Below are 13,141 nucleotides of genomic sequence, written 5' to 3' on the forward strand. Positions count from 1 at the left end.
CTTGGTTAGAGTCACATCGAAGTATTTTATGTTATTTGTGACTATTGTGAAGGGTGACATTTCCCTAATTTCTTTCTCAGCCTGTTTATCCTTTGAATGGAAAAAGGCTACTGATTGAGTTAATTTTATATCCAGCCACTTTGCCGAAGTTGTTTATCAGGATTAGTAGTTCTATGGTAGAACTTTTAGGTTCAATTAATATAATATAAATAATTAATTAATATAAATAATGTCATCTGCAAATAGTGATATTTTGACTTCTTCCTTTCCAGTTTGTATCCTTTGACCACCATTTTCATTGTAAAGAGATTAAGGAAAGATTTGCTGGGATGTAAACATAGGAGCGAAACAATGGCTGTCATATGCACAGCTTCTCTGTGAGTTTGTGCTAAGCAACTGACAAAGTTCAGCATCTCACTCCCTTCCTGGTCTATCTGCTCCATGATGGAGTATATATGCCTCCAATTGGATCCTGTGCGTTCCCAGATTTTTATGACAGTCAAATTTTTTACCTGGTCTGATTTCTGTTTCTTTACTAACTAACTCAGTATTAGCATCATAGAAAACATGTAACACAAATAATATGTAATCCAAGTAAGTAGGAAATTCTTCATTATATAGCCATTATCAATAAATGCAAGTTTGTTTCTGGGCATGCATACATTGAGAAATGGGGTACATGTACTACTATATGCATGTTTGTGTCTGTTTATATGAGGCTAAAGGACTGTATCCTCTGTCATTTTCAGGAATACCATTTATGTCTTTGCACAGGGTACCTTCTTGGCCTGTAAGTCATTAGCTAGCCATGGGATCCAGTGATATCGTCTCCATCTCCTTAATTCTGTTTATTTGTGTTTTGTGCTTTTTATTATTATTATGTTTATTATGTGTAGCTGTCCTTAACACTAAACCTGTCTTTCTATGTGAGTTCTGGTGATTGAATAAGGTCCTCACACTTAGAAGGCAAGAACTTAATCAATGGAGCTATCTCCCCAAACAATGCAAAGTGTTTTAATATTTCATTTTTGAAAATACTAATTGAATTTATGGACTGAACAATGATTCTCTTTAAAATATGTCTGCAAGCTCTGCTTTAAACTATGATTTACTTATCTCTGTTAAAATTTATGATTGCATCATTTTTGTTCTTATTTACTGCAACTTGATAAAATGATTTACTCTCAGGCAACAGTATTTATTCAAAGAATATTTTAATGGGGTCTTCTGCATAGATGCCTATGAAAAATTAAAACAAGATCTAGTGCAGTTTTTGTAGAAACTCTGTTTCTATTCTTTATTAAACAAATGTCTGGAAATTTTGCAGGTGTTGTTATACATAACTTTCTTTTGCAGTGCTTTTCATGATATCATTTTAATTATGCAATTAAGTAAGTGTCCTACTTTGCTTGATGTTGTGATAAAATACTGTTCAACAATTTGAGAGTAAAAGAAGTATTTTGTTTACATGCTCTGATCATAGTCCATGATGGAAGGGAGTAAAGACAAGAATGCATGCAGGAATAGAGGCAGAAAACATAAGGAAACCTATTATTGTCTTCTTTTCCAGGATTTGCTCAGCTTCCCTCCCCTTTCTTTTAAATCAGGACCATGTGCTTGGGGTGGCACCATCAACAGTGGCCATGGGCTTCTCTCATCAATTAATAAAAAAATGTTCTATGGACTGACTGATTATAGGCCAACAGAGTAGAAGCATTTTCTCAATTGACTCTTCCCAGAAGACACCAGCTTGTGTTGAGTTGGCAAAAAAAACCCACCTTACCTTCATAGTAAGCCTCTCTCATTTGGAGAAGTGGGAATTCAAAGATAACTGAACCTTTGTTACATGCATGTCACTATGTCTTCTTGTACAATGAGTATCAACCAGTGATGGATATTGAAAAGGAAATTTTGATTCCAACATGAGAAGAAAATACAACATGACAAAGCACAATGCACTATGTAGGGGTTGTCCTAATAGTGCAGTACAAAAACAGAGACATAATATAAATACACTAATGTAATAAAAGATTAGGATATTTTAGTTCATTAATTATAGCACAAGATAAGAAGTTATACCTAAATAATGTAATTCATAGAAACTCTTTTAAAAGATCCATTAGAAACAGAAACCTTAAAACACTCTGTATGGTAGTCATGGCATCATGGTTCTTTATAGTCAGATAAGTAACAAGCAGGAAGTCATGATTATGCCACAATTTCTAAGCCAGGGGCTGGTCAGAAATGCAGGGTAAGACGCATGGTGAGATCCTGTTCTCTACCAAAACACACAAACATGCTAACTAATAAAATAAAAAACAAAGCATTCCACATTTCATTCAGAAAAAGAAAAGAACAAAAATAGGGAAAAAAGGCCACTGTCAACAGGACAAAATGGCAACCAGCAGGTTGGGAAAAGGTCTTTAATAATACTACATTCGACAGAGGGCTAATATCTAATATATATGAAGAACTCAAGAAGTTAGACTCCAAAGAATCCTATAACCCTATTAAAAAATGGGTTACAGAGTTAAAGACAGAATTCTCAACTGAGGAATATCGAATGACTGAGAAGCACCTAAAGAAATGTTCATCATCCTTAGTCATCAGGAAAATGCAAATCAAAACAACCCTGAGATTCCACCTCACACCAGTCAGAATGGCTAAGATCAAAAACTCAGGTGACAACAGATGCTGACAAGGATGTGGAGAAAGAGGAACACTCCTCCATTGTTGGTGGGATTGCAGACTGGTACAACCACTCTAGAAATCAGTCTGGAGATTCCTCAGAAAATTGGACATAGTACTGCCTAAGGACCCAGCTATACAACTCCTGGACATATACGCAAAAGATGCTCCAACACATAACAAGGACTCATGCTTCACTATGTGTGTAGCAGCCTTGTTTATAATAGCTAGAGGCGGGAAAGAATCCAGATGTCCTTCAATAGAGGAATTGATACAGAAAATGTGGTACATCTACACAATGGCATACTACTCAGCTATTAAAAACAATGACTACATGAAATTCTTAAACAAATGGATGGAACCAAAAGTTATCATCCTGAGTGAGGTAATCGAATTACAAAAACCACAAATGGTATGCATTTGGATTTTAGTCCAAAAGCTTGGAATATTCAAGATAGAATCCATCGACCATATGAAGGAAGACCAAAATATGGATGCTTCATTTCATCTTATAAGGGAGAACAAAATACTCACAGGAAGAAAGACAGGGACAAATAGTGGAGCTGGGACTGAAATAAAGGTTATCTAGAGACTGTCCTACCTGGGGGATACATCCCATATGCTGCCACCAAACTCAGTCACTATTGATGATGCCAAGAAGTGATTGCTATCAGGAGCCAGAAATGAGTGTCTTCTGAGAGGCTCTGCCAGAGCCCTATTGATATAGATGAAGATAGTTGCAGTTAACCATTGAATTTGAAAAAGGCGGCCCCAATGAAGGAGCTAGAGAAAAGACTGAAGGAGCTGAAGGGGTTTGTCACACCATAGAAAGAACAACAGTATCAAACAACCAGACGCCACTAGAGCTCCCAGTGACTAAACCACCAACCAATGAGTACACACAGAGGGACCTGTGACTTCAGGCAACTATATGGCAGAGGATGACATTTTCCTGCATCAGTGGGAGGAAAAGCCCTTGGTCCTGTGAAGGTCTGTTTCCCCAATGTAGGGTAATGCCAGGGCATTGAGGTTGGAGTGAGTGGGTGGCAATGGGAGCAGCCTCATTGTAGCAGGGGGAGCGGGTACGGCAGAGGCGGGGAAAGGAGATAACATTTGAGATGTAAATACATAAAATATCCAAGAAAAATAAAATTTAAAAAATAAACAAAGATCTACTGGAAAAAATAATTGGTGGATTTATGAGAAAAGGAAAGGGGACATGAAGTTATTATGTTTTGAAATAATAAATATCAATATAAGATATCCTTTTCAATTTTATGAAAATGTCTTAGAAATGGTTTTGATACATCTTTGAACACAGTGAAGACCACCGAAGATTTTACAAATCTGATAGCTTGATTTTCGCATCTGTTGCCAAAATCAAATACATGCAATTTTAAGAAAACTTGATTTTAACATGGTAACATAAAAATAAAGTGCAATGCCAATCGACAACCAAGACGTTATCTACTTAAATGGATAAAATAAGAAATTACCCATCATGGTTCTGCCAAACTCAGCTCCAGTCTATGTACATTCAATGATTTCAAAGATGAACTAAATGGTAGCTGGAGAAGAGTTGCTGTAATACACATAAAGATCTTGTTTTTATCTGTCTGTGAGAAGGGATAACAACATTTACTCTACTATTGTTAGTCAAAAAAGAAACCCACTAAACACACTTAAAAAGAGTATCTGTAAGCCCAGGTCCTACTATGTGCTCAATAAAGTCAGTTACTCACACTGCCTTTGTTCTCTTATTGATTTTGTACTAGTTTGAGTTAACGATAAATGCTCAGCTTTAAATATATAAATGTATGATGTATTAGTAGGATTATACCGATAGTAGCCTGTTCATATGTGTTCTTTCTTCTCTCTCTCTCTCTCTCTCTCTCTCTCTCTCTCTCTCTCTCTCGTCTGTCTCTCTTTCTCTCTTTCTATTTCTCTCTCACACACACGCATTCTGTCTTCCCTCCACCCTTTCTATTCTTCCCTCCCTCTCTTCCTTCTGCCCTCTTGTCCTTCCTCGTAAGTGTGGTATACAGTTCTCCACATGCGTAATTGAGGGTATGTGGACCAAGCATGAATGCCCTCCATCAGTCATTAGTTTCTACCTTATTGTCTTGAGATAGAATTTGTCAATGAATCTGCAGCTCGCTGCTTATCAACTGGAGTGGCAGCTAGCAAGCACAGCAATCCTGTATTTAACTAACTGCCACACTCCAATGGTGCGTTTGCAAGCATCTTTAGCTGTACCCAGTTTTAAATAGATGTTGATACCCATACTCAGGTCATCATGCTTGCATATAGACACTCTTACACAGCAATTCATTTTCCCCACCTCTATTCTCTCTGTCCTTCAATTCAAAACCATCACACGCTAAGATAGAAACACCACAGAGAAGCTGATCACTCGTTCATATTGGATAAATTGAAGAGATTAACAAAGGCAAACTAACAAACCTCCAGCCTCTATAGCCTAGGGCCACTGAGATGACTCCATGGGCAAGGGCAATCCATGGTATCCAAACCTGAAAATCCATTTCAGCACTAGAAATCACACAGTAGAAAGAGAAAACAGACTCTATCTAGCAATAGTTGTGTAATATTGCTATTCACACACAAACGCAATCAACAAACAAGTAACGTATCATACTAACAAAATAGGAAATTCCAGAAAAAGCCATCTTAAGCATATTTTAGCTGCACTCCCAGATATTCTATACTTTACTGCATCTGTGCAAGTTATAAACGTTAGTCAGAAAAGTGAATCAGAGGAAAACCTGATTTCCAAAGTGCCAAGTTTGTAAAGTTCACACTAGCGTTCTAATCATCACTTCCCACTAATGATGGAGTTCTTTACATAAACTTGACATTTATTCCCCCTAAACTTCCCCGAAGTTCCAAAAGAATATTTTTCCCTAAAGACATTGCAGCTCTATAATTGGTAATCTCAAATTCTATCTTATAAAACAATTATATTGTTTTCATCGCAAAGCAAGTAAAAAATTGGAAATTTTGGAAAAATTGGAGGTTTTGAACTAACTCTGAACTAACTCTTAACGGCTTAGTAGATCCCCCTCCTGCTTTATGTATTTATTTCTTGTCAGACCGAAGTATAGCTTTGGAGTTACAGCTCTGGGCTGAAATGAATTTGGCTAGATTCAGTGTGCATTGCGTGTCTCATTCGGAACTTTGAACAAAAACTGAAAGTGGTTGTACCTAATCTTTAGCACATCTGGCCTTTAGGCACCCAGACTTTAATTCCATCCTTTGTAATGGCAATTTTACTAAAAATAAATGACTAAGACCTCCCGTGACTTCTTCTTCCCTTCCAGATGTACCAGCCCTCCTGCTGGCATCCCAGGGCTATTAATTAAAAGGAACAAATATAGTTGAACACACATCACTAAATGATCTCCATGGTCTTTGGCTTCAGGGATGGCAGATTCGGATATTGAAAGTAATTTCTACCAAGGCAGATTTGAGCAGAATGGGGAAAGTAATGCGGCAATCATTGAACGGTAAGTGGGGATGGTGGGACTGGGAAGAATCGTAGGAAAAGGAAGATTATACTGATGTCCTGGGCAGCATTTAAGCAGAGAAAGGGGTATAAATAACCGTAAAAAGCTAATTGTGTTTGAATCTCAAATGTAAGTAATAGAGAATGTGTAGATATTGGAACATACATAGATAGACCTAAGAAAGAAGTAGTATTAAGAAGCCAAATATAAAAAATTAAAACATCGTACATTCACAACTCCATGAACCACTAGGTAAATGGATGTCCTAAACATGATACAATGTCTATAATAAAAGCCAAGCCAATAAACAAAGTTTCAAGGAGGAAAAGTAAGGCCCAAGTTGAATCCAATGAATACAACTTATCACAAGGGATGAGGAATGTAATTTGGGGAGGATATCAACAGAAAAATTAACAGAATCAGGGAGAGTGTCAGTGTGGAGCTACCATCATGACAAGAAGAAACGCTTGTATTAAATTTAGTTCATGATGAAAGTGGTGCTTTGAAAGAATAAAAGGACAAGGAAGAGGAGGAGAGGCATTAGAAAAAGGAGGAGGAGAATGAGGAAGAACAAGAAAGGAGGAGGAGGAAGAGGAGAAGGGGGAGAAAAAGAGGAGGAGAGATAGAGAAGGAGAAAGGAGGAGGAAGAGGAGGAGAAGGAAGAGAATAAGAAGACATTTTATGTGCCTATCTAGTAGCATAGAACATGGCTGGTGAGATGGACAAGCATAGTTGAAAGACATTTCTGCCTGCCAATGGGTCAGAGGGCTGATGTAAAAATTGAAAAGAAACCATTCCTTCTGATCTCACTCGTATGTGGACAAGACAAAAGCTTGTGAGGAGTATGCAATGGTTTTGGTTAAAAGCTTTGTAGATGAGGCTGTGATACAAAGGACAAGTACAGAGTTGAAAGCAAAGCTAAGAATGTTAGCAATACTGAAGGCTTCCTGGAAGCTTCTCTTAGCATCTGTAAGGCTGAGAGAAGCTCCAACCTTCAGCTGGACCCCGGAGGTCAGCACTCTAGGATTAGGAAAAGCAATGATGGCCCAGTTGGTCTAGAAGATCAGGCAGGATAGTTCAAGATAGATACATTCTGGCCAACACCAGGCAGATCCTGACCTTGTTTATCGCCTCAGTGCTTTGCAATCTGACCTTCCTTTGCTCTCATGTTTGGTGCTTATTCTACTCCCCCCCCCTCCTGGTTTCTCTCCCTCCTTGTCCTTCCAGTGACTCATACAGCTCAAGCATGCTTCCCTTTTAAAAGAACCTATTTGTAGCCCCATGTTCCTGTATCCGGTGTGGTAAGATGCTTACCTATTCGTTTTAACAACCAAGTCTGTAAAAGGCAACACTTTTCTTCAGTGTAGCTTTATACTGGCTTGTGCTACAGACTGACACTAACAGAGAAACATGGAAAGTGTCTCACTATTTCCAGATGGTTGTGCTCTGTGGTTTATTAACTCAATTTCACTGCTAACTACCAATACCTACTGATGCCCTCACTGCCTTTACAAAATAATACCACTTTGATGTATCCCACAGTATCAATTTTATCTAAAAACAACTTGCTTCTAGCCTATGGGTCAGTGTTACAACATGAATAGCTGAACTCAGTGTTCTGTAGAATTATCTTCCCTGTCTGAATCCAAGGCACAGCTACATATTTTCTTATAGTGTTAAATACAAATGAAGTAAAAATTGTACAGACATTTGCTGTTATAGACGATTTCTGCCTCTTAAGAGTCTTGCCACTAGGGGTTGGGGATTTAGCTCAGTGGTAGAGCGCTTGCCTAGGAAGCTCAAGGCCCTGGGTTCGGTCCCCAGCTCCGAAAAAAAGAACCAAAAAAAAAAAAAGATTCTTGCCACTTGTTACTCAGTTCCTTGATCTCTATAAATTTTTCTTAACTATACAAAATTAGGGAAAGTCATTTCTTAATGCCTACCATTGTCACCAGTGAACAACTTATCTATTATTTCTTTTTCCCTTTGTTTTCCTTCCTTTGTTTCTTCTATCCTTCTCTCTTTTTCTTTCTCTCTTTCTTTCTATCTTTCTGTCTGTCTGTCTTTCTTTCTTTCTTTCTTTCTTCCTTTTAAAACTTCCACTTCCATGCAAAACATGCTAATGACTGAGCAGATGTACTTGCTTGAGATATGAGATTCTGGACATGCACATTAAGCATTCAATAAAGACTATTGTGCGTTTACTAATTCTTAAGTATTTTTAAATTTTCCCAGTAGAAAATCTTTTTATATATTTCTCCATAATAGAGGGTGCTTGCCTTATTTCCTTTCTGTGTATGCTTTTCAAATAAAAATGAAACTTTTCTGCTTATTCCTCATTAACTATAAATTCACAGAATGCAAAAATGTATAAGTATAGTCCCTTACTTTTCATCAGCAGAATACACATCACTAATCAAACAGCTTCTTGGTGGATCCCTAAGTGACGGAGGTAACAAATCTGGTTAAACTACAGAAGGCTGAAACTGATAAATTTTTAAATCATAGCTTTTTAATGTAACGGCTTACTCTTTAAAAATTTAATGTGCATTGCAAAGACAATATAAAAGATGGCATACATCAGTCTAAAATGATAAGAATGTCATAATGACCTTCACAGAATTTTGTCTAGCCTAACTAATCCCAGTAAACTGCACAGGCTGAAGAATGTATCTTCAAACATTGGCTGTTCTTGCCCTTGATTATAATGTTCGCTTTCACTCTCTTGCATTTCTCATTTATGCATTTTTTCTTAGAAGAATTAAACCGAAATAGGAAGGCTTTAAATGAAAGTTAGTGACTTGTCAAGGAGACTGGCTTAGATCCTGATACTATGGATTTTCCTTGTTTCAATCATATCAAATCTGTCTTGTCTGTGCTTTGCTATTTTAAAGAGTCAGCAACTCTATTTTGAAAGATTTACAGTTTTGTTTTAAGAAACCCCTTGTGGTCATTTTTGTCATGCAAATTTCCATTTGAAAGAACAGACTTGCAATATATTACAATTAAAGCAGCCCTGCTTCTGACCAACATATCTGAGACTAATTTGTGAACAGACAGAGCTACGGAAGAAAAACAGAGAAGCAGCAGCAACCCAGGGGCCTTACAGCACCATATTGCTCTGTCTGTCTGTTTAGGATAAGTCTTTCCACCACAGTCCAGGGAGCTATGATTACCTCTGGCTGAAGAGAAAAGATATTTAGCATCCCCGTTTTAAAGAATTCTTCAACTTTGTAAAATGATATTGACTTAAAATTTTGTAAATCTGGAAGACTGTTTCTCAGAAAAGGGTTACCACCAGTACTGGTACTAGGAATCTAAGTACGAGGGGACTGGGAAGAGAAAAGTGACAGAGCTTTAATGCATCAAAGAAGAGTGAGATTCTTGCATGCAGGGGAGTTGGTTAGGACACGCCTGATTACTAAATTTCATCCACTTGACAATTTTGTGAGTTGTCAATCTCTGAGTTAGGGGAACTGTAATTACTGCCCTTATTCTGTCTACTCCCCAGGCATGTTCTTTTCCAGAGCAATCCCAAGGAATTACCTTTCCAACCCAGTGGAAATCTTCATCTGCTGAAACAGATGATCCAACTGTTTTCCTCTTGATTCACACCCAGTTATGATGGCAGATAGCCCATCGGTGTTATAGCTTCCAAAAGAGGAGTCAAGTTATCCAAGAAAATGGAAAAGTGACATCCAGGCAGCTGTGGTGAAAGCGTTTCTAATTTTAAGTTGGGGGCTACTTTGCACAGGGCAAGCCAGCCTTGCTGGGGCACTGTCTTCTGTGCTTACTGGCTAGCATTCGACTGGTACCCCATCCAGTCATTGTGTCTCCTAGTTGTCAAGAGGTCCAATCTGACTATGAAGTTAGTGATTGATGTGGCTACAGGTGGAGGCTAGCTATCCCCAAGGCAACTATTACATGTCACTGGGACAGTTTCTGCCTCTGACAGTTTCTCTGCCTGTTTCTGTCTCTCAAATACATTCTTGACAAACTTCTTCATATAAAAGTTAACTTGAAATAATCACTGCTGGAAATATTAAAAACATATTGGAATTCTTGATGTAGAACATTTTTTGACATTCAATAATTTTAGGTGTGTGTTTCCCCACATTTGAAGGTCATTGACTTTCTGCACTACAGAATTCTGGCCTCCATCAAGTGTATAGAGGACTCTAGGATGCTCTTCACATGTTAATCAGGTGTCCTTGGAAGCTTTCTAAACTTCTCTGGCTTGCCCAGCTCTCTGACCTCTACTTTGCTCTTAAACAGTTCAGAGCCCTTACCCTCTGCTGTAAGCCATTCAAAGACTAAGCTGACTGTATTTGTACTGTTGAACAAGTCTTATTCACGATTTAACGGTACAAGCAGAGGAATACATAGGAAGGAGAAGGTAAATTTGGATATTTCAAAACTCTGTGCTCAAGTTCACCCACCTAAACTATGGACGTCAAGAGTTTCCAGATCTAGTCTTCTCACTCCCCTCTAACCATTCACAGGCCATGAGAACGTGAATCATTAGATGACCAATAGTGTCTTCATTTACCCAAGTCCATATTACTACTTCATGATGAAAGCTGTACTTAGGAAAAGATTATCCTCAAACCATTACCTGGTCATTTTACAATCTTTACTGTTAGGAGACAGCCTAGATACAGATACTTCTGAAAAAGCATGGACAATAATGTTTATGCATAGGTATGCTATAAAGGTTTCCGTTAGAAATTTCCATGAAATTTACAGGACTCACAAGTCCTCTCCCTTGGAACATACAGATAGTTGTGAAAAATGTTGGATGCAGAATCTTTGTTGGTATCACAGTCTGTGGTTTGTATGATGAACTCTACGGATGCAGCTTTTCTGCGATGTAACATAGGCTGGGCTTTTTCCTGAGACACTTTTATGACTCATTCACATTCCTGTAAGGAATCCCAATATACTCACTGACTCATCACATGGCTCTGGCATCAAATGGGTTTGTTTGGTTTCTTACTTCTAGCTCTATTGCGTGACAATAATGGACCCCCAGAGAATGTCACACAATGAATGCTTACTTCTTTCTTCTTTCTGAATTATAGTTGTCCATCCAAAAATTCTTCCTATTTTTTTCTACTAACCTGATATCGAAATGCTTCTTTCTCCTTTCAAAATATCTGCATTAGGCTAGAGAGATGATTTAAAAGGTAATGGTATTTGCTTTGCACCAGGCCTGATTACCTAAACTTAATCCCCAGAACCCATATATTTGAAGTAGGGAACTGACTCTCACAATTTCTTTTAACCTCCAAACATGGGAAGAGACATGCACCTATGCATAAATGAGAGAAATGAAAGAAAATGAACACTGATCCAAGAGGTCTCAAAAACTTGAATTAAAATATCATTTTATGTTTTTTCAGCTTTGCATAGTCCAGGTAGTTAGGCACTCATGCCTTTACTTATCACAACCTCATAGTAATTTATGAACTATGAATCATCATTATTTTGTCGTCATGATTTTTACTTTGAAGATGGTACAACAGTTTTAAGAAATTTTGTGTATATAAAAAAAACAACTTATACATGAATATACCTAAATTCTTACCTATGACAATGGAATCTAGCTTTAACATTCTCAAACTTGGTTTTCTTATAAGAGAAAATAAAAGACAATATGACATTTCAAGACAGTCCTTTAACCTGAGCATATTTGGAACAGTTCTCAATTTATTTAGTTCATGTTTCATTGTGAATTGTAAAGGGTGCAGTTGAAGGCTTCCTCAGATAACAGCTCATGTACACGAAGTGTGACCAGATCGGGACACAGTCCCTATTACTCCAGTTTTTGATTATTTATACTTTATCTGATAAACTTCCTGCTATTTAATATTCTCCAGTCCATACTACGGATGATCAACTATGCTGCCTCTAACGTAAAGATGCAAATCAACAGCCCATGACAGTCCCACAAGTTCAGAGCTTAGCTCTCTGGTGCACGCTCTTACACAACCATGTCGTGCCCTGATGCCAATGGTTTTGAGCAATCTCAAGCAAGCCTCTATTCAAGGATTCCTATGAGCACTATACATATGAAGGTTAGGGTTTTGGTGCTAGTTCGCGTTCTGTTGCTGTACCTCTGACAAAATAACAACCCAGGAAAGAAAGGGGTCAGTTCAGCCCACAGTTTACAGTCATTTCCAAGGGGATCCAGGACAGAAATCTGACAGCAAAAACAGAATCAAATAGTGGAGAAAAAACTGTTTATTGGTTTAGGCAGCTAGCTTTCTTAAATTGTTTATCTACCTGTCTAAGGGATGGTTCTGTTCACAGAGAGCTGTACACCCTTCATCAATTAGCAATTAAAGAAAATGGCGCAGACTTAGACATAGATGCAGAGCACTATACCATAAACAGTCCTCCAGCTGAAGTTCTCTCTTCTTATATAAGTCTAGGTTCGTGTCAAGTTGCTTGTTGCAGCTAACTATGACAGCTCTCTAAACAATACTCTCCGTTCTCATTTTTCTTCCAAGAACACTGGCTAGGTACTTTTTATTTTAATGCTGCAAAGATACAGATTACTGGGATGTCCCAGGTCACGTGATGGCGGGAGCTAAGTTTGTACTTGGTGAGCAAATGGTGGATTACAGAGGCTGTTGGGACTGAACTCCTTCACTGAGAATAAAAGTGAATGGGGGGAGGAAGAGATGGAGAACGTGACACAAATATGAAATAATATGCTGCTTCCATTTTCTGCTCAGTTCCTATTAGACGTAGATTCAGAAGCATTATTTTCCAGTTTCTGTAATAGCCACTGCATTTGCTTCACAAAACTTCATAAACTTTCCCCTACTTAACCAGTTTGAAAGTTTGAAATCTTCTTTGATTTCCTATCCTCACTACTCCTATCAGAATAGCTAGATGGGATATAAAAAATAGTATTTATTAGA

This window comes from Rattus norvegicus, chromosome 10 (genome assembly GCF_021556685.1).
Source record: "Rattus norvegicus strain SHRSP/BbbUtx chromosome 10, alternate assembly SHRSP_T2T, whole genome shotgun sequence".
Taxonomy (NCBI): domain Eukaryota; kingdom Metazoa; phylum Chordata; class Mammalia; order Rodentia; family Muridae; genus Rattus; species Rattus norvegicus.